This window comes from Eurosta solidaginis, chromosome 3 (genome assembly GCF_040869045.1).
Source record: "Eurosta solidaginis isolate ZX-2024a chromosome 3, ASM4086904v1, whole genome shotgun sequence".
NCBI classification, from domain to species: Eukaryota; Metazoa; Arthropoda; class Insecta; order Diptera; family Tephritidae; genus Eurosta; species Eurosta solidaginis.
Window position 1 is genome coordinate 146,951,886 of NC_090321.1, and position 18,495 is coordinate 146,970,380.

Sequence of the window (18,495 nt, forward strand, 5' to 3'; positions counted from 1 at the left end):
CCTCAGTTTTTTTTATTAAATGGCATAATTTGTCTACTGAGGCGAGCCCCTGATTCTTTATGTAAATGGCCGTGAATAAGTCACGGAATGTTGGCCATGACAAATAATCTCCCTTAAAAACTTCGGTATCACAAGGCGGAAGCCTAATATTGCGTTCCCTAACCGAGTCGTCGCTTGATTTTTCAGAGGCTTTATCTTTTTGCTTTGTAGCTAGGTCACCTATCAACTCTATGCACTTCATATAAGTTGTATACCCTAACTTATACTTTTTCTTCGCTGCACTAGCCTCTTTGGAAGATGTTGCAGCATCTGACCCCTGAAACTCACTATAGCTGCGTTTTATGTTGCCCCACAGCTCTTTAGCCTCCTCCCTTTGGGTTTCGATGACTGATTGATTGGGGTTTTCGAATTCACGAAAGTCCGCCTCGAGGTCTATCAAGGACTCAACTAATTGGTTGAAACTTGCCATTTTTTGTTAGTTTGTTGGATGAAAAAATTTACTTTGGATTATTAAAAACTTGGACGAAATCCGAAAAACGCACGTAGTGCTAAAGTGTTTTTAAAATCCAAAATTATTAAAATTGGCGTAAAACTTAAGTAGCCTACAGGTATCGCTAACTTTTTGCCGTTAAAAATTTTAAACTCGTTACCGAAATAGCACTGTGGTGCTTGAAACTCCCTTTTTCTTGTTGTAAATGGGGTGAATTTGAACGAACCTATAAATTTCAATAAGAACGCCAACCAAAATCCCGAAATAACTCACCAAAATCTAGATATATTAGTATAAAACAACTAAATAGGTGAGGAGAAAAATGAAAAAAACACGAAATTTAAGTATAAAAATATTTATTTGTTATTTCAAAAATGATCCCAAATTATTTGGGAAATAATTGCGGCCACCGTGGTGTGATGGGTAGCGTGCTCCGCCTATCACACCGTATGCCCTGGGTTCAACTCCCGGACAAAGCAACATCAAAATTTTAGAAATAAGATTTTTCAATTAGAAGAAAATTTTTTAAGCGGGGTCGCCCCTCGGCAGTGTTTGGCAAGCACTCCGGGTGTATTTCTGCCATGAAAAGCTCTCAGTGAAAACTCATCTGCTTTGCAGATGCCGTTCGGAGTCGGCATAAAACATGTAGGTCCCGTCCGGCCAATTTGTAGGGAAAATCAAGAGGAGCACGACGCAAATTGGAAGAGAAGCTCGGCCTTAGATCTCTTCGGAGGTTATCGCGCCTTACATTTATTTTTTTTTTAATTGCACACTTTATTTAAAATAAATACCGATAAAAATGTATATTTAAAGCTTCCTTTTTAAGGTTTCGGGATTCGCAGTACTAATTTCGGGATTTGCACTCCTTTGTAGTTGCTCACCACCCACCACTATAATGCATGTACATATGTATATACGCAGAATTTGCCGTGTTTTGTGTTTTGCTTTATTATGCTTTTCTTGCACTTGTTTTTAATAATGCGATCGCAAATCGCTATTATTATAATGTTTATAAATTAAAACGCTTATAATTATCGAAATAAATGCGGTGCGAGTGATTTTATATTCAAATGATATTGTGGCAATTAATTAATACGTTAAATTTGCTTTTTACGTGCAGTGCGTTGTTAGTGTTTTTACAAAAAAAATACACAGTGTTAATTTGGTTGTATATTTGTGTCACTAAACGATAGAAAATGTATATAAATATTCTGACGCGGTAGAGAATCGGAATTTGGACACTTGTTCAAGTATTTATTGAACTTTAATAGGAAAAAAAACTAACAAGCACTCACTGCAAGGCAATTAATTAACCACTTTTTGTTTTGATTATGTCCGTTCGGATGGACACAATTAAGATGGCAATTGCCGAAGATGTTTTAATTTTTATTGGAATTAAAAGCGGAAAACACAAAATCACTCGCGCACAATCTGAATTATAATTTTGATTGAAAATCCGCGGAAAATCACTTTTATTGTGGATATTTTTGTTTTAATGTACTGACTTTGCTCAGTAAACAGAAAACTCACCCGTATTTAAATCTTTCGTGTATGTGGGAGTGAGATGAATATGTCGGTATGTATTATGTTTGGCACCTGTTGGCTTGGTTTTTCCTTGATATCAGATCTCGTTTTTTGTATTTTCTTGTTCGTAGAACGGCTACGAAGGACCATGAACACAATTGGCGGGAATGAAACCAATTGTGTTTTGCGAAAAGAAATAAAAACAAGATAATTAGTATTTATGCATAGGAATATGTATAATAATTAAAAATCAGTCTTTATTTCTTTGATATATGTATATTAATCACAATGAAAGGAATTTAGGAACTTACGTTTTTGTTTGTATGAAATACTCCAAAATAAAAACTCGGTAAAACGCAGGAACAGCTGGTGACTTGTTGGCAGGCAAACTAAATCAGAGCCGACGGCAACTTCCAAATCGCCACCGAACCCCGAATTCTCTCTCTTAACGAAAGAAAATGCTGGTTCAAGAGGACAATTGGAAGTTAGCCGTTGCTTGCTGACAAACGAAAAAATAGTTAAGTCGAGGGCGGCTAGTTTTTCTGTACGAATGTTGTAACTTTTTATGCATTTAATTGTATTTGTGGTATTTATAACTTTTACTATCGGATTATCGATATCGATGATGCATCTTGCTGTAAAGACGCCTTCGGCTATTTCTCGTGAGTCCACGAACAGTGGTTCTGGTGACTTTCCTAAGTCAAAAATTCTGAAAACTTCACATCTGGGCGGAATAACACAAGAGTCACTTTCCGTACCGTGTAGGATTGGAAGTGAGACTTCCAAAAAGAAAAACTATTTGTCGCATAGCTGATTTCGAATTGGTTTTGTTTCAAAAAGTCTTTACCTAATATTCCATCGGACGGAATACTGAAATCGCCATTCACCACGTGCAACGTATGCTTAATAAAAAAATTTGAAAAAAATTAAATAAACCACATCTGAGGTAACTCCCGCAATATTAATTATATCATTATCATTGATTGATAAATTTTTGTTAATACATGAGATTTTAATTGATGAAATGTCGGCTTGCGTGTCGACTAAAAAGGTGCAACATTTGTTAGATCCGGTTATGTTTAATTGGATAAAGTCTGAGAAATTACGATTTAGACAATAAATGTTTTTTGTAGAAAAATTTTTTGAAGAGTCGGTTAATCGTAAGTCTCTTGCTCCCCCAGTGTTCGCTCCTGAAGGGCATGAGCGCTTAAAGCACGCAAGTTTGCGTTGTTAGTACTGCTAGGAGTGGAAGTTCGTCGATTCGCATTATTCACGCGATTGTTATTACTACTATTGTTGCTGTTGTTGTTCTGATACCGGTTCCCGTTTGAAAAACGAAAATCTTGACGTTGATTACCACGATTTGAATTGTTAAAATTATTGAAATTTTGCCTATTTTGCCTGTAACCATTGAAGTTACGATTATTTTGATTGGAAAAATTACGACCCCGATAGCCACCTTTAAAATTTCGAAAATTGCTGTTACCGTGAGACCTGAAAGCGAGTACTTGGCGTTCCTTAACTTCGTTAGACTGTTCAACTATTAATTTTGCTACGACATCTTTTGAGTCAGTGAATGAAGTAGAAGCGAGAATTGACTAAAGCTGGAGACATTGGTGCTTTATCGGTAACCGTATCGGTAACCTTTTAACAGCTGATTCGACCAACCTTATGAGAATCAATGCAATCGATTATTGGTGCCGCTAAGGTCGTAACCGTATCGTAGCCAACCAATTGGGTTTTGGTTTACCGTCGTAACAATAAACATCTGATTACGTTAGGGATACGGATACAGCGATACGACATACGGCACCAATGACTCCGGCTTTAACGAGGCTTGACTTTGCATTCAACCGGCAAAGGTCTACAGTTTGCTCAATCGCCATTTCATGCGCTTTAGCCTGGGTTATACCCTCAATAATTAACGAACGCTCCAATGAGTCCGACAATTCCTCAATACGTCTAGCAAAATCAGTATAGTTGTTGTTATTTACTTGTAACTCCGCGATTCTTCCAGCCCGACCTTAGAGTTGTCTGGTTTTATCGCAGGCATGCTTAACCAACGAACCGATATCATTTCGTTACGATAATTAACGTTAATAAACGAAACAAAGTCATTTCATTTCGTTTATCGACGTTAAGAACGTCAAATTAACGAAATGATTTTGTTTCGTTTTCTGCCATATCGAAACGAAATCAAATCGTTTAAGTTGATTATTATTTTCAAACTATGCTGGCAATGCTATATTATCCATAATAGCTTTGTTCCCGAAGACCAAAAACTCAGTCATGGACAGTCACGGACTCCTTGAAATCATTCCCGAATGCACTTTTCTGACTGGTTTTGCTTCCCACTCTGAGAGGATTTTTTCCTTTTGACAGTTCTACTAGTTTTAGTCAGAAAAGTTCGGGAAAACACTTAACGTAATCGCGTCAACCAAAATTTATATCGTGTATTTTTCTGTAAAAATTTCTACTGCAATTACAAAGCTCGTTGCGTTTATTTAATATATGTACGTATCACAATTAAAAAGTGGAAATCATAGTGTAAAATGAGAACAAAACGGGGTGATACAATTCGAAACTTTTATGAGCTGGATAGCAATGGAAAAAACGAATGCAAAATATGCCGCCGGATCCTTTCTAGTGATCACCTGGGAAACCTGAAGTCTCATCTTCTACGAAAGCACAGGGAAGAATATAATGAGAATAATACATATGTGGAAATTAAGACCCTTCAGGAAGATGTTAAGTATAAAATAATTTTAACGATGTCCAGAAACGAAGTTAGAAAATTGTGTAGTGATTTTGTGGCTGAATGTGGGCTTGCCTTACAAGTTTTCAGTAGCAGTCCTATGCAAAAAGTATTAACTCCCATTTGTCAGCAAGTTGGGCTAAATAACATTAACAGAAATAATATACACGATGTTTTGCTAAAACAAGTGCACAACGAAATCGGCAGTTTAAAAACATTATTGAAAAACAGAATATTTTCCATAAAAATTGATAGTGCTAAACGATTTTACCGCAATGTTGTATGTATAAATGCGCAACTATTAGATAAGGGAGAAATAGTTATTAAAACACTTTCAGTCACAAATTTCATAGAAAGGCATACAGCGCAAAATTTAAAACAAATAATTATGGAGACCTTAGAAAAGTAAGCTATTTGGTCCATTTCATTGATATCGATGCCCCTAATTCTTAAAAAACTATCATTTAACGTTTTCAGATATGACATTTCAATAGAACAAATATATACAGACCAATTCTAAATATTCTCATGGAATTTTGTTCTCGCGGATTTTTTTATTCCCACGGAAAAATTCCTCCAATTCTTTTCTCGAAGTCAGCTGTTTTGTCAATTGAAATTTCGTTGCGCATTTTTCATTTTGTTTAAAAAATAGAAAAGTTAATTATTGTTGCGAATTTGTTTGAAATTAAGAAATAAAATTTAAACAATTCATAGTATTGCATTTTATGTGGTATTCACTGAAATGAGTAATGAATTGGTGCCACAGCAACATCAACAGAGGAGCATAAGAAGAAGACGGCGGGATAACACAAATCCGCCGGAGTTGCCTGCTTTCATTCAGCAAAACTATTTTCTGGCGGCCAAGTTGAGTTGAGTTCGCCTTTCGCCATATGCCAAAATCTATTTCAACCTTCTTGAAAATCCTTGCGCAATTTCTGGATGGCTGCATCAAATATACGAAGAGCTCTTCCGTTGCTTATGAAATACTTTTCGCCTTAAAATAAAGAATATTATTGTTGTTGTTGTTGTATTAACAGTGAGAATATTGTAGAATGTAAATACATATTTTAGCACAAATTTGTACAAATAAGTGTTCTTTCTTAAAAGAACCAATTTCCTTTAACTATTTTTATACATTCCCTATAATTTAACAAGTGAAATAAACTCCTTTGAAATGGCAGAGAAATCTCCCTCTCCCTCACATTCATAATACCTACTTTTCTCCCATAACCGGTTTCCGCTTTTTCGAACATTGTTCAGAATAGGTGGAAAGAGAGAAGTGAAAAAACTCACAAGGAATTTTTATTAAGAATACGAGGAATGGGAGAAGGGAACGCACGGAATTTTCGTTTAGAATTGGGCTGATAGTATCACTAGCGACAACGGGCAAAATATGATAAAGTGTGGTAAACTTTTGCAGAACGAGGTTGAATATGTCGACAGCAAGTTTGACAATGAAGAGGATGGGGTCGAAGATTTGGATTCAATTCCATGTGACGTATTTTCGACGATCCGATATTTGATGATTGCATGACAACTCATTTTAGTGCGGCTTATATACATATATAACAAATGAATACACTTTTATAACATATAATTTTATTGCAGATTCCCTCTCTGTAATAAGATGTGCCGCACACACGGTACAATTGTGTGTACAGGATGTATTAAACCATAAAGATGTAAAGCCAAAGTATGAAGATTGCCGCACAATAGCAAAAAAGTTGCGCACACAAGGACTACATCGTGTTCTGGTCGAACATAACTTACCACTACCCTCTGCTGAATGCCCAACACGTTGGAATTTGTACATATGAGAGGTGTAGCCATTGATCATTTGAAAGCGCTACATTTGAAAGTTACTTCCCTTACGCAGGTATAGTATCCATAGTAAAGTTTGGAAATTCCTGAAAATAAAAATATTTTATCTTTTTCTTGCAGGCTGTACAAGACAACAGTTTTACAATGGCAAGCGAGGACGATACAGATTTGCTTACATAACTTCTAAAACAAACCACTGCACCAACATTCAACGATTCATACATTTTAGAAGGTTATTCAGCTATTGAATCATTCAACGAATCAACAGACACAAAAGTAAATTTAGCTGCTTTTTGGAAACGAATGAAATATACATACAAACATTTGTATCGGCTTTCCCGAATTATTCACGCGACTCCGGCAACACAAGTCAGTGTGGAGCGTGCGTTTTCCGCATTTAAATATATTGTAAATGACTACAGGTCAAATTTGGGTGATGAGCTGACCGAAACTATTTTGCTATTGAGGCTAAATAACAAATAAACTCATACAGAGTATACACCTGTGTCCGCAATAATAGAAGTGAATTTTAATTTGATTTCGTTTGACTCAATCTATTTCGCATACAGGTGTACATATATTTAATTAACTTTTAACACTCGCTCGAGTAACCTTTTTAAGACTTGGACTACAGCTCTTAATGAATATGGACTGTGAAATCGCAATATTATTGTTTTTTTCTTTTCTCGTGATATTATTTTTATTATTAACTTAAGTTCTCAAATTTGGCATGCAGCGCAAAAATAAGCGTTTGAGTTGAAAATTCTGTACAAGCGAAACAAAAATAAACAAATGAAATTTTAATTCGAATGAATTTACATAGAGGCGTACACTCATGCTCATATTAATATTTTCCATTTAATATATAGCGTCAGTAAATACCTATACTTTTTGAATGAAATCATTTTCAATTTTGTACCTATTAATATGAGCATGAGTGTATGTGGCATTTTATTTTATTGCAGATCTTCATACAGCTTTTTCAGGCATCCACATTTGTGCGCTGATCGAGATAACCGAAATCTGGGAATCTGGTGAACGGTGTTTGAGTCACATTTGAAGACCTTTATACGTGTGTGGATCACGTGTGACCCTAGGAGGTGTTTTGGGTATCAAACGAAAGGTGTTGATCGCGAAAGGTGCTATCGGCTACAATGAAGAGGTACAAGTTATTACAAACGACATAGTTTTCGTTTATTTAGTTGCTTTCTTACCAATGCGACCGGTCATAACACAACCAATATTTTTCATTATGCGAAACAGATGTGTGACTGTTTCTGGATCAATCAGCTTCCCAGCAACCTTTTTTTGTGTGGCCACCACAGCGTAATCCTTGCCTTGCAATGCCACCAATGTAAGACCCTCATGATCAATTGGGTAATAATGCAGTTTACGGAACCAACCGAAATTTGGGCCAAAATTTTCGAGTGAGGTATCAAAAGACGCGTATTCACGTCTAGATCAAGAATCCGAAAGGAAGTTAACTTTTTTTACCCGTTCAAAAGATATTAACGAAAAACCGAAAAAAGATCCGCGGGTCCCTCCGAAACAGGAGGTGGGATCCATAGTATTTTTGCGCAGAACACCTTTCTGCCTTCGGCCGCGCTTATAAAAAATAACCCTGGGCTACGCCATGCCAAGTCCGGGTGTGTGGTATAACCGTGGATACCGCCACGGTGATGCACAATTTTTTTTGTGGGTACAAACACAACAACAACCACATGAAAATCGCCAACTTCAACTGGAAATATCTCCGGACAGAGATAAAATTTTTCTTTTCCGCCTTCGGATTATTGTTCTCGAGATTAATACGCGTCTTTTGATACCTCACTCAAAAATCTTGGCCCAACTTTAGGGTGGGGCCCCTAAACTGCACTACTACCTTGGTAATAAGCTAGTCGAGGGGTCGACTGCTAACGACGCGTCTTGACATCAGTATTAATAATCCGTGGGCGGAAAATAAAAATATTAACTAGTTCAAAAGATGCACAAGGAGGTGGGATCCATAGTATTTTTGCGCAGAACACCTTTCTGCCTTCGGCCGCGCTTATAAAAAATAACCCTGGGCTACGCCATGCCAAGTCCGGGTGTGTGGTATAACCGTGGATACCGCCACGGTGATGCACAATTTTTTTTGTGGGTACAAACACAACAACAACCACATGGAAATCGCCAACTTCAACTGCAAATATCTCCGGACAGAGATAAAATGTTTCTTTTCCGCCTTCGTATTATTGTTCTCGAGATTAATACGCGTCTTTTGACACCTCACTCGATATTTTTGGTAGTGTATTAGCAGTCGACCCCTCAACTAGACTATTACCCATAATAGCTTAACCACTTGATTTAAATTTTTTTTTCCACCACCGGTTGAAGCTGATTTACGAGCTGATTTTGTTGCAAGTTGCTTGCATGGACACTTTACACTATGATTTACGTGCAGTTTGCTTAATATTAATTACTTTCGATTATTTGGAATATGTTTATTTTGATATTTTATCCAACTTTATTTGCCCACACTTTTACATTGCACGAACGTTTGTTTACAAATTTTTAACCAAGCTGACTGATGGCGGAGTCATTAAAGGTGAAAGCATTAGCCAAGGTGATTGCAACTTTTCTCATGAATTTTGACAGTACGAACATTTCTCAGAGTATTTTTGACATTACCACCAACGAATTACACAAGCAAATTACATGGAGTTTGTGTGCATGTCCGCTCGGCTGTTACCACCTTACGGCTTCACCATGGCTATAGCATTCCCAGCACAATTCAAACATAAGGTATCACGCTTTTGTTGACGTTTTTAACGCTAACGAAAGCTTTTCGTTTCGGTTAAAAACGAGATACAATTTATCTTGATAATTTCTTTATCGATAATATTTCGAAGTGTTTCAACGGAAACGGTGGAAATTTTTTGATAAACGATTAGCTTAACGTTAAGGTGCATCCCTGTTTTATCCTATTACGTAGAGCTATTTTAATTTCGTTAACTGAAGTTACTTGCGTCGGTATTGCTTCACGAGCTTTACCCTCCAGTTTTGATTTTAGGAATGCTATAAAAGTACCAGTTAAAGTTTTATCGGCAAACTCTTCAAGTAATTCAATTTTATCTATAAAGGTCTCGAGTGCAAGAGGATCACCGCTGTAGTTTTCTCCAATCGAAGTAGCACACATGCTAATGAAAGTTTTCTTTTCCTCAAGTGTTGCCATGATTTGATCGTTAAGATCTGAAGCTTAATTAGAAGAAAGTGAGGCAACTTTTGTATTAATTGAATCGTCAGGATTTGACTTTAAATTAGAAAAAGGTGAAGTTAATTTTGCACTGTTTGTATCGTTAAGATTTGAATCTGAAGTAGAAGTTAAAATTTTACTAGAGGAATCTTCGAAGCCTGCGAAATCTGTCGACAAGGATAATTAATTTTTCTGGTTTGTGACGGTTTCGGTAGAAGATGACGTTAAACTTTCGTAGCTTGAAGCTGATTTATCGGAATCGGATTCTGAATCTGAAGTTTTTTGCACTTGCTTCTTGTATCTAAGGTTGTACATATGTAGTTATCGGAATAGCAAAAAAGTTCAGTTCATACTATGGCATTATAGAAGCACTTGTTTGAATGTCAAAATTTATATTTGAAGTTGAAATGTTGAGCAGAAGTAATTTGAAAAAAAGGAACTTATTTACAGTGAATTGTCGCTGACGAAATATTTTGAAATTCAGTGGAACATTTGATTGACCCTGTACTATTGGTATGAAAAATCTGTAGCAAGTAACTGAATTTGAAATTGGTTCAAAAGTATATAGGTATGTGGTAATCACAGACGCACCGGTTTATTAAAAAAAAATCTTCTTTGGAACCATCGTTTTATATGAAAAATCTCATTTGGTTTTTTTTGAAACCACCGTATGTAATGAAAAAATCCAAACTTTACCATATGTACGTGGAAATAGTACCATATGTACCCGAAAATTTAAAAAGAAAAATATTTGTAAAATACTATTTGAAAAATTGGTTTAAGAACACGTTAAAGCCCCCATTACTGATACTTAGCATAGACTTGACTTGACTTGGCGTAAACTTGGCAACTTAGCCACGATTATACTCCACTTGGGGCATAAAATCTGGCATCATAATCAGCGTTGAAATTTATTTTTAAATAAATGTCAATTTGTATGACAAAATGTCAAAATGAAATGGAAACAAACAAATGGCATCTCAAAATGTAAACGTCACTTAGAACTTACATAGAAAATCAAAATTCAACAGACTTCTAAGTCAAGTTAAGTGTTGCTAAGTTTTGAGTAATCAGTAACATGCAATGTTCATTTAACAGAAATGTAAGTGACAGTTCGCAAGCCAAGTCAAGTCTATGCTAAGTATCAGTAATGGAGCCTTAAGAGTTTAGGGAAGTACCGTTTGCAAAAATCGCACTTTTGGATTCACTTTAAATCGCTTTATAACATACATAACCTGTAAAGTTCACATGCAAAAGAAAATATACGTGTGTAAATATAATTGTACACATACAAGCAAAACAAGTTTAGTGTGTTCGAATAGATGTGGCTAATATATTGTAGACTTAATCACTTATTTAAACTAACGTAGTCATAAAAATTGTGAAATGTGAAAATCAATGTTGTTATAAAAATTGAGGTTATTTTGGGTGCTCCCGCGCCGCAGTCAGAAAAACTGAGGTTATTTTAGGTGCTCCCGCGCCGCAGTCACAAAAATTGAGGTTATTTTAGATGCTTACCACAGTTTTCGTTATTCCCGTAATTAAACGTGAATATATTGTTTGTCAATGGCATGATGTATGCGATGCAGCCGGATAAAATTGCAAGCGTACGCCACCATTTTGTCTCCACGCCCTTGCGTATGCATTTAATTTCCATTCGCGGCTGGCCCGCCCGTCACGGTCGCCATTTAGCATATTTTAGCATATGCATTTATTGAAAACTTTATTTTATCTCCAAAGTGGTTTTAATAGACAAATAGGCTTGTTAAAAATACTTCACTTTATTTAAAAGTTTATTTAAATATCTAGCTTTAATGTTTTCCAACTTATATTGTAAAATTATCTTTTTAAGCACAACCACTTGTAGCAAAGTCTCAAAAAATTGCCGAGCCAACCAAGCGCTGGGTTGCATTCGGTCAACTCCTACATGAACAGCTGATGCATGTTTGATGTGGTGTGTTTGAGTTTAGGGCGCCGTTACAAAGTTAATATATTTTGGCAGAATGAGCAGGTAGGCGTTGGGTCTCCGGATAGGAGTTGCTGATGCGTGGATTGTGGATGACCAAGTCGAATGCGGGAGTATATTTCTATTTGCTTTTTTCCGACGTCCGTTGGATAGGTTGGACATACAAAATCTTGGTTAATTAATTTGTAGTGAGGATGGTTGTAGTTTTGCCATTTTTCTACGTCCTCCTGTCGCAATTGATGTAGAACGAAGCGGAGTATGTCTGTTTTTTCGACAGTATTGTCGGATGTCACAGGATGGTTGGCAGCCGAATTGGCTGCAATATCTGCTGCTTCATTGCCTGATATATTTATATGGCGGGGTATTCAAAGAAGTCTAACTTTTTCAGTATTTTCGATGAGGTCATCTCGTATCACTTGAATTGTTTTCGAAGTGGAGTTAGGGTTAGCACTGCCTTCAAAACAGACAGAATATCTGTCATTTCACAATAAATTTAGCAAACAACGCAAATTAAAATATATTATTGGGCTACTGAACTGATCTCATTGTCTGCTGGATTTGCTCAGTTATTTTAATACAATTTACGGTGCACTTTCCAACATAGAAAACCATACAATAACAAACACATGTTAATTTTGTTTATTGCTTTGAACATTACTGCAATTTCAATGCATAGTGGCATAATCGTATGATTTTGCTATTCTTTCATTGTGCACATATTTGTATTTATACGGGGACCAAATTGAACAGCAGCACAGTTATCGAAAAGAAGACGAATCGAGTGGCCAGCAAGGCAGCAATTTTTTTAACGCGCCATGTCAAATTAATTTGTCTTTAAATTTGTTGAATGTTATTTTATATTTTATCGTGTTTAATTAAATGTAATTTAAATACATATTAAAAACCTCTCGCCTTTTATTCATCGTGGTCGACATAAAAGTTTAAAAAAATTGCCCTTGCACTCAATCAAATCGTCACGGCAAATTTAAAATAAATTAAGGCAAATTATTTGTGAACGTGAACTGTGCCTTGTTATCATCATTGGGACTGGCCTAAATTTTAAATTATGCAGTTCTCCGTTTAATTTGGTGTCAACGTAATCTTTATTTGGAGTCAACGTCATCGTTTATTTGGTGTCTGGAGTTCTCCGTCAAGTCATAGTCAACGCCATCGTTTATTTGGTGTCAACGTCATTGTTTTCTGTCAAGTGGTCATAGTCAACGTTCGTTTATTTGGTGTTCTCCGTTAATTGGTCGCAGTCAACGTCATTGTTCTCGGTCAAGTGGTCATAGTCAACGTCATCGTTTATAATTTGTGCAAATCTCCGTCAATTGGTTATAGTCAATGTTCGTTTATTTGGTGGTAAATTGTGCAAATCTCCGTCAAGTGGGCATAGACAACGTCATCGTTTATTTGGTGTAGTCATAGTCAAAGTCAGCGTTTATAATTTGTGCAAATCTCCGTCAATTGGTCATAGTCAACGTTCGTTTATTTGGTGGTAATTTGTGCAAATCTTCGTCAAGTGGTCATAGTCAACGTCATCGTTTATTTAATGTTCTCCGTCAATTGGTCATAGTCAACGTCATCGTTAGTTTGGTGATAATTTGTGCAAATCTCCGTCAATTGGTCATAGTATATGTCATCGTTTATTTGTTGGTAGAATTGTGCAGTTCCGTCAATTGGTCATAGTCAACGTCATCGTTTATTTGGTGTTTGGTATTCTCCGTCAATCTGGTCATAGTCATCCTTCGACGTGTAAGTTACTGCAATGAGTAAATAATAAATTGGTCAGTGTCATAAAGTCGTAAGTTACGAAGCAAGTAAATTTGATTCAAAGCCTGTTGGAATTTCGCCATTAATCGATTGTTATTCCATTAAAATTAAATAAATTGTTCGCTTTTTACTAGTTTTTTTCAGCGTTGTGTACAGGTGTAGGGTGTCAAGGCAGTCGGCAGTATAAATATAGGCTCACATATAAAGGTTTAGGCAACTGTTCGGCACTAATTTCCTCAGAAATCTGCATTGTTTTTTTAATTGGCATGTTAATATGAACACTCGTCAGAAAGTAAGAACTACTTCCGGTCAAGCGAACGATAGCGACACCGGGTCCGATGGAGAAACTACGGTTCACTGCCGCAGGTGAGTTCACCGCAGCATACACACCGTCGCGTGGTGCAAACGAAACACTGGCATTTTTGGTGGCAAGCATTGCATCGCTTCGAGACTCTGTAGAAAAACTTCGAAACGAAACGAGTCGTAGTCAAATAGAGGTACAGCAGCTTAGACAGCGGATCGAGGCAGAGGCTAGTAATGCCGTTCCAACTGCGGGTACATATACCAATTTTTCACAGCCTCCACCGACAGCACCGCAAACAACAACACCACCAGCACAGTTACAAGCATCGTCGTCATCAAATCCAATGTGGCTGGTAGAGAGTTCCGCCGTAAAATTACACCCACTACCTACCTTCGATGGCAATCCAGAGGATTGGCCTCTATTTTTAGCGAACTTCAGCGACAGCACAGCCCTGTTCTCCTACAACAACCGACAGAATTTAATGCGACTGCAGAAAGCACTTAAAGGTAATGCAAAGCGGTCAGTAACGTCAATGCTAATATACCCTGATGACGTTCCAAAAGTTATGAAGGAACTTGAATTTAACTTTGGACGCCAGGACTTGCTGCTACTCTGCCAGTTGCAGAAAGTGCAGCAGTTTCCTGCCCGTAGTCCGCGCTGCAGCTCCCGCCTTGGACTGTGCCACTTTCCTAGACGTTCTGGTCTCCGCGACGGCAACCCCCCGACGGGTTTCATTGCGCCATGTTGCCAGCCCGCATACCCAAATACACCGGGTACCTCAATGCCTACCCAAGGACGTCTAGTCCCAGGGCCACAACAGCAATCGCGTTCTGGCCTTCCACAACCCAGGCGTAGTCACCCGTCACTTACTCCCAGAGTGACGACGTCTCCCCCTATGCACTTCAGAATTCTGCAGTTAAACTGTAATGGATTAGCTGGGAAGATCACGGAGATAGTCGACTTCATGGAGAGGCACAACATCCGAATTGCTGCGATTCAAGAGACTAAACTCACAGCAAGATCTGCATTGCAGACCTGTTCTGGGTATAATGTCCACAGAAAAGATCGCGAGAGCGGAAATGGAGGCGGCCTCGCGTTTATCATACACCACACTGTGCAATATCATATATTTGATCCCGAACTCGACCGCAGGGACAATGTCTTAGAACGTCAAGGATTATCTGTCCGGTCGGGCGATGCAAATCTAGAAATCATCAACATCTACATCCATCCTGTCACCTGTTGCCCCAGTGCATACCGCCATGATATCAGTGGCGTACTCACTGGAAACAATCGCATTATCTTAGGCGATTTCTATGGCCATCACGATCTATGGCATTCAAACTTGCGGGTGGACAGTAGGGGTGAGATGTTAGCAGATCAAATAGAAGAAACGACGTTCTGCACAATAAACGGAGACGCCCCCACAAGTATGGTAGGAAGCTGTCACAGTTCGCCGGATATTTCAATCGCGAGCGCAAATCTCGTAAACTGCGTCAACTGGCAGCCGATGGTAACATTGGAATCCGACCACCTGCCTATACATATTTCGCTCGAGGGTTACGCCGACTTCATCGTCGCAGAAAAACGCAATTTCATTATATTTAAAAAAGGAAAGTGGACGAATACAAATCCTTTACAGACAACCGCTTTGCTGCCCTCTCTATCCCAACTGATACCCGCCAAGGGGAGCGTGCTTTCCGCAAGGTCATTGAATACGCCTCCGCTCTTTTCATTCCCGCCGGTAGAATTCCCGAAATTAGACCCAACTTCCCGGCAGAGGCCGCAAGTTTAGCGAGAGAACGTGACCTTATAAGACAGCTCGATCCCGGCGACCCCCAAATAAGGGATATAAACCAGCGCATCAGATTGCTTGTGGATGAACACAAGCGGGCGAAATGGGAGGAGCACCTAAGCGTTTGTAACCTCTCTGCCGGCGTAGGTAAACTTTGGTCCACTGTAAAGTCCCTATCGAATCCGTCTAGGCACAATGATAAAGTTTCCATTGCCTTTGGCGACAAAGTGCTGTCGGATGCGAAAAAATGCGCGAGCGCTTTCTGCCGACAGTGCATAATGCATTCTGCGGTCGACAAAAATAGACGGAGGGCCAACAGACACGCACGTAAACATAATTTCAGCGCGTCACCAATTACCATGTCCGCCAAAGAGGTTGACGATGCTGTGAAGTTCCATTTTTGGAATTTCTAAAAATGTTCTTGTGTCCACACACGCAGAGCTGGGCACACCCATTTCGCTTTAAATTTTTCTCGCTGCTTCCTTCTTGGCACTTTTTCTTTATTAATAAAACAAAACTTATTTACTTTACAATATGTATATATCGTCTTTTATTCAATTCAGTTCTTTTTGTTTGTTTAATTTTAGGTTGATTAGTTTATCTCACTTTAAAATAATTTTTCTTTTTACTTTTCCATGCCGCCTCGTTCAGTCCAAATTTTATAATCATGGCCGGTCCTTTTCTGCCGAGCCGAATTACTCTGTTTCCAAGTTGTTCCAACACCTGTTGTTTGTTCACAGTAGACAACGGGTGTTGCAGCAATTTGGAAACAGGGAGACATTTTTATTATTTGTTAAGGCTGCCGTTCATCATTCTTTTTGGGGAAAAGAAGAATTGACAAAGTGATCAGTTTTGTCACCTTTTTCTTTGGCCATAAACTTAAAAAAATTGTTGCGAACTACGAATAAACGAATATGTTTACCATACATTAGGGTGTGTTCCTTCCCTTTTGGATTCGTTAGTTCGGAACCATTTTTATTACTAATTGAAAAAGATTTTATACTTATAAGACTTAAATTGTAGTTACATTTTTGTAGTTTATTGTAACTTAAATAAAAGCTACAAATATTAATGTTGAAATACAACTCTGTTCACAATTCACATATTCATGCAACCTTGTATGATGTCAAATTTGAATTCAACATCTTTAGCTTCTTCTCTTTGCTTTCAACCAATAAACTTCGTATTATATTTCGTGTTAAATAAAACTACTTTGTATTGAACTTAAACATGTGTATATTGATTTTACTTGGATCGGAGGAAACTTCCACAGTGTTAAGTACACTATAAACTTCAAAAGTTCAACAGGTTATGGACCCAGGTGCAAATTCCTGCTGTCCAAGTAGAATTGCGTTTTTTCATTAAAAATTGTGAAATCGAGATGGCGTCATCAATGTTCAACATTGATAAATTAAATGAGTTAAATTATGACTCGTGGAGTTTACAACTCAAGAGCGTTCTTATTCATCAAGATCTGTGGTCCGTTGTGAGCGGAGAACTGGTGTGTCCGGGAACAGATGCTGAGGAAAAGGATGTGTTGCTTTGGAAAGCAAAAGACGAAAAGGCTAAGGCTACAATAATCCTTAGCATAACGCCCATGCAAATTCAACATGTAAAAAGTTGCAGCACAGCAAGTAATTCGTGGAATTGCTTGGAAAAAGTACATCGTCCAAAAGGCCCCGTAAGAAAAGTAACATTGTTCAAACAATTACTTAGTACACGTATGAACGACGGAGAATGTGTTCAGCAATATGTTTGCAAATTCACATCTAATGCAGAAAAACTTGCGGAAATTGGTGTAGTAGTGCAAGAAGAGTTGTTGGTAATTATGCTACTAGCAAGCCTACCAAGATCATATGAAAACTTGGTTGTGGCACTGGAATCACGAGACGACTTACCAAAGCTTGATGCTGTAAAAGTAAAGCTAATAGAAGAAGGCGAAAGACGAAAATCATATAATTCGGAGTGTGCTGGAAGTAGCGTGCAAGCATTCGTTGCACAAGAGTATGCATGCGCCAGTAAACAGAATTCTTCGAAAGAAAAGTCAAATGGCAGCGTTGCTAACGCAAGCAAAAGCAAAAACTTCGGACGGTTATCAAATTTGAAATGCTTCAGCTGCGGAAAGAAGGGACATTTCGCTGCTCAGTGTAAGCAGAAACAACGAGAAAGTTCGCAACAGAACAACAAAAACAACAACGGGTTGTTTGCAGCAGTCAACAATAACATTTTACAGAGTCACGTATGGTGCGTCGACAGCGGTGCTTCTTCACATTTATGTTGCGACCGCGACATGTTCAATAAGTTTGAAGCTTGTGAGGAATCAATCATGCTAGCAGGCGACAACAGAATGTTAGCGGCCGGCAAAGGAGAAGTTCGATTGAAAACAAAAAAGTTCGACGTCACACTTGTGGATGTGCTGTATGTACCGGGTTTGCAGTGCAACTTCATATCAGTAGCGAAGGCTGTTAACAGAGGCTATGTTGTGAAATTCAAAGGCGACACAGCAGAGATAATCAATGAGCACGGAGGAATAATATTACGTGCACAAAAGATAAGTGATCTATATTTATTCGATTTAAATAAAAACAAATTGTTTCTTTCAAAAGGGGTTATTGATGAAAGTATGAGATGGCACAAACGTTTTGGCCACTTAAATTTCGCAAGCCTGCGAGAATTGGTAAACAAAGAAATGGTTCATGGCTGTAAGATTAACATACCAACAAGTATTAGTTGTGCTGTGTGCATGACAGGCAAATGCAGTCAACGTCCATATACCAATACAGAAAATCGAGCAGCTGATATTTTGGGTTTGGTGCACACCGACGTTTGTGG

General features: G+C 38.0%; 1 protein-coding gene and 2 long non-coding RNA genes across 8 annotated transcripts in view; 2 read left to right on the forward strand and 1 right to left on the reverse strand.

Annotated features, from left to right (window-relative positions):
* LOC137244337 (succinate--CoA ligase [ADP/GDP-forming] subunit alpha, mitochondrial-like) overlaps positions 1-18,495 on the forward strand; it is a 288,970-nt gene that overhangs the window by 233,258 nt on the left and 37,217 nt on the right. The window lies entirely within an intron of this gene.
* On the forward strand, positions 2,091-7,400 carry LOC137244334 (uncharacterized). Of its 2 annotated transcripts, XR_010950904.1 has the most exons (4): positions 2,091-5,174; positions 5,247-6,315; positions 6,378-6,645; positions 6,711-7,400. It is a non-coding gene; the product is annotated as an uncharacterized lncRNA (long non-coding RNA). The 2 variants fall into 2 exon arrangements; XR_010950903.1 differs by having other exon boundaries at positions 2,181-6,315.
* On the reverse strand, positions 5,367-9,152 carry LOC137244335 (uncharacterized). 5 transcript variants are annotated; one of them, XR_010950908.1, is made up of 4 exons: positions 8,914-9,151; positions 7,805-7,927; positions 7,510-7,739; positions 5,367-6,676 (listed from the first exon to the last, which is right to left on the reverse strand). It is a non-coding gene; the product is annotated as an uncharacterized lncRNA (long non-coding RNA). The 5 variants fall into 5 exon arrangements; XR_010950907.1 differs by lacking the exon at positions 5,367-6,676 and having other exon boundaries at positions 7,079-7,739; positions 7,805-7,952; positions 9,053-9,152; XR_010950909.1 differs by lacking the exon at positions 5,367-6,676 and having other exon boundaries at positions 7,079-7,739; positions 8,932-9,151.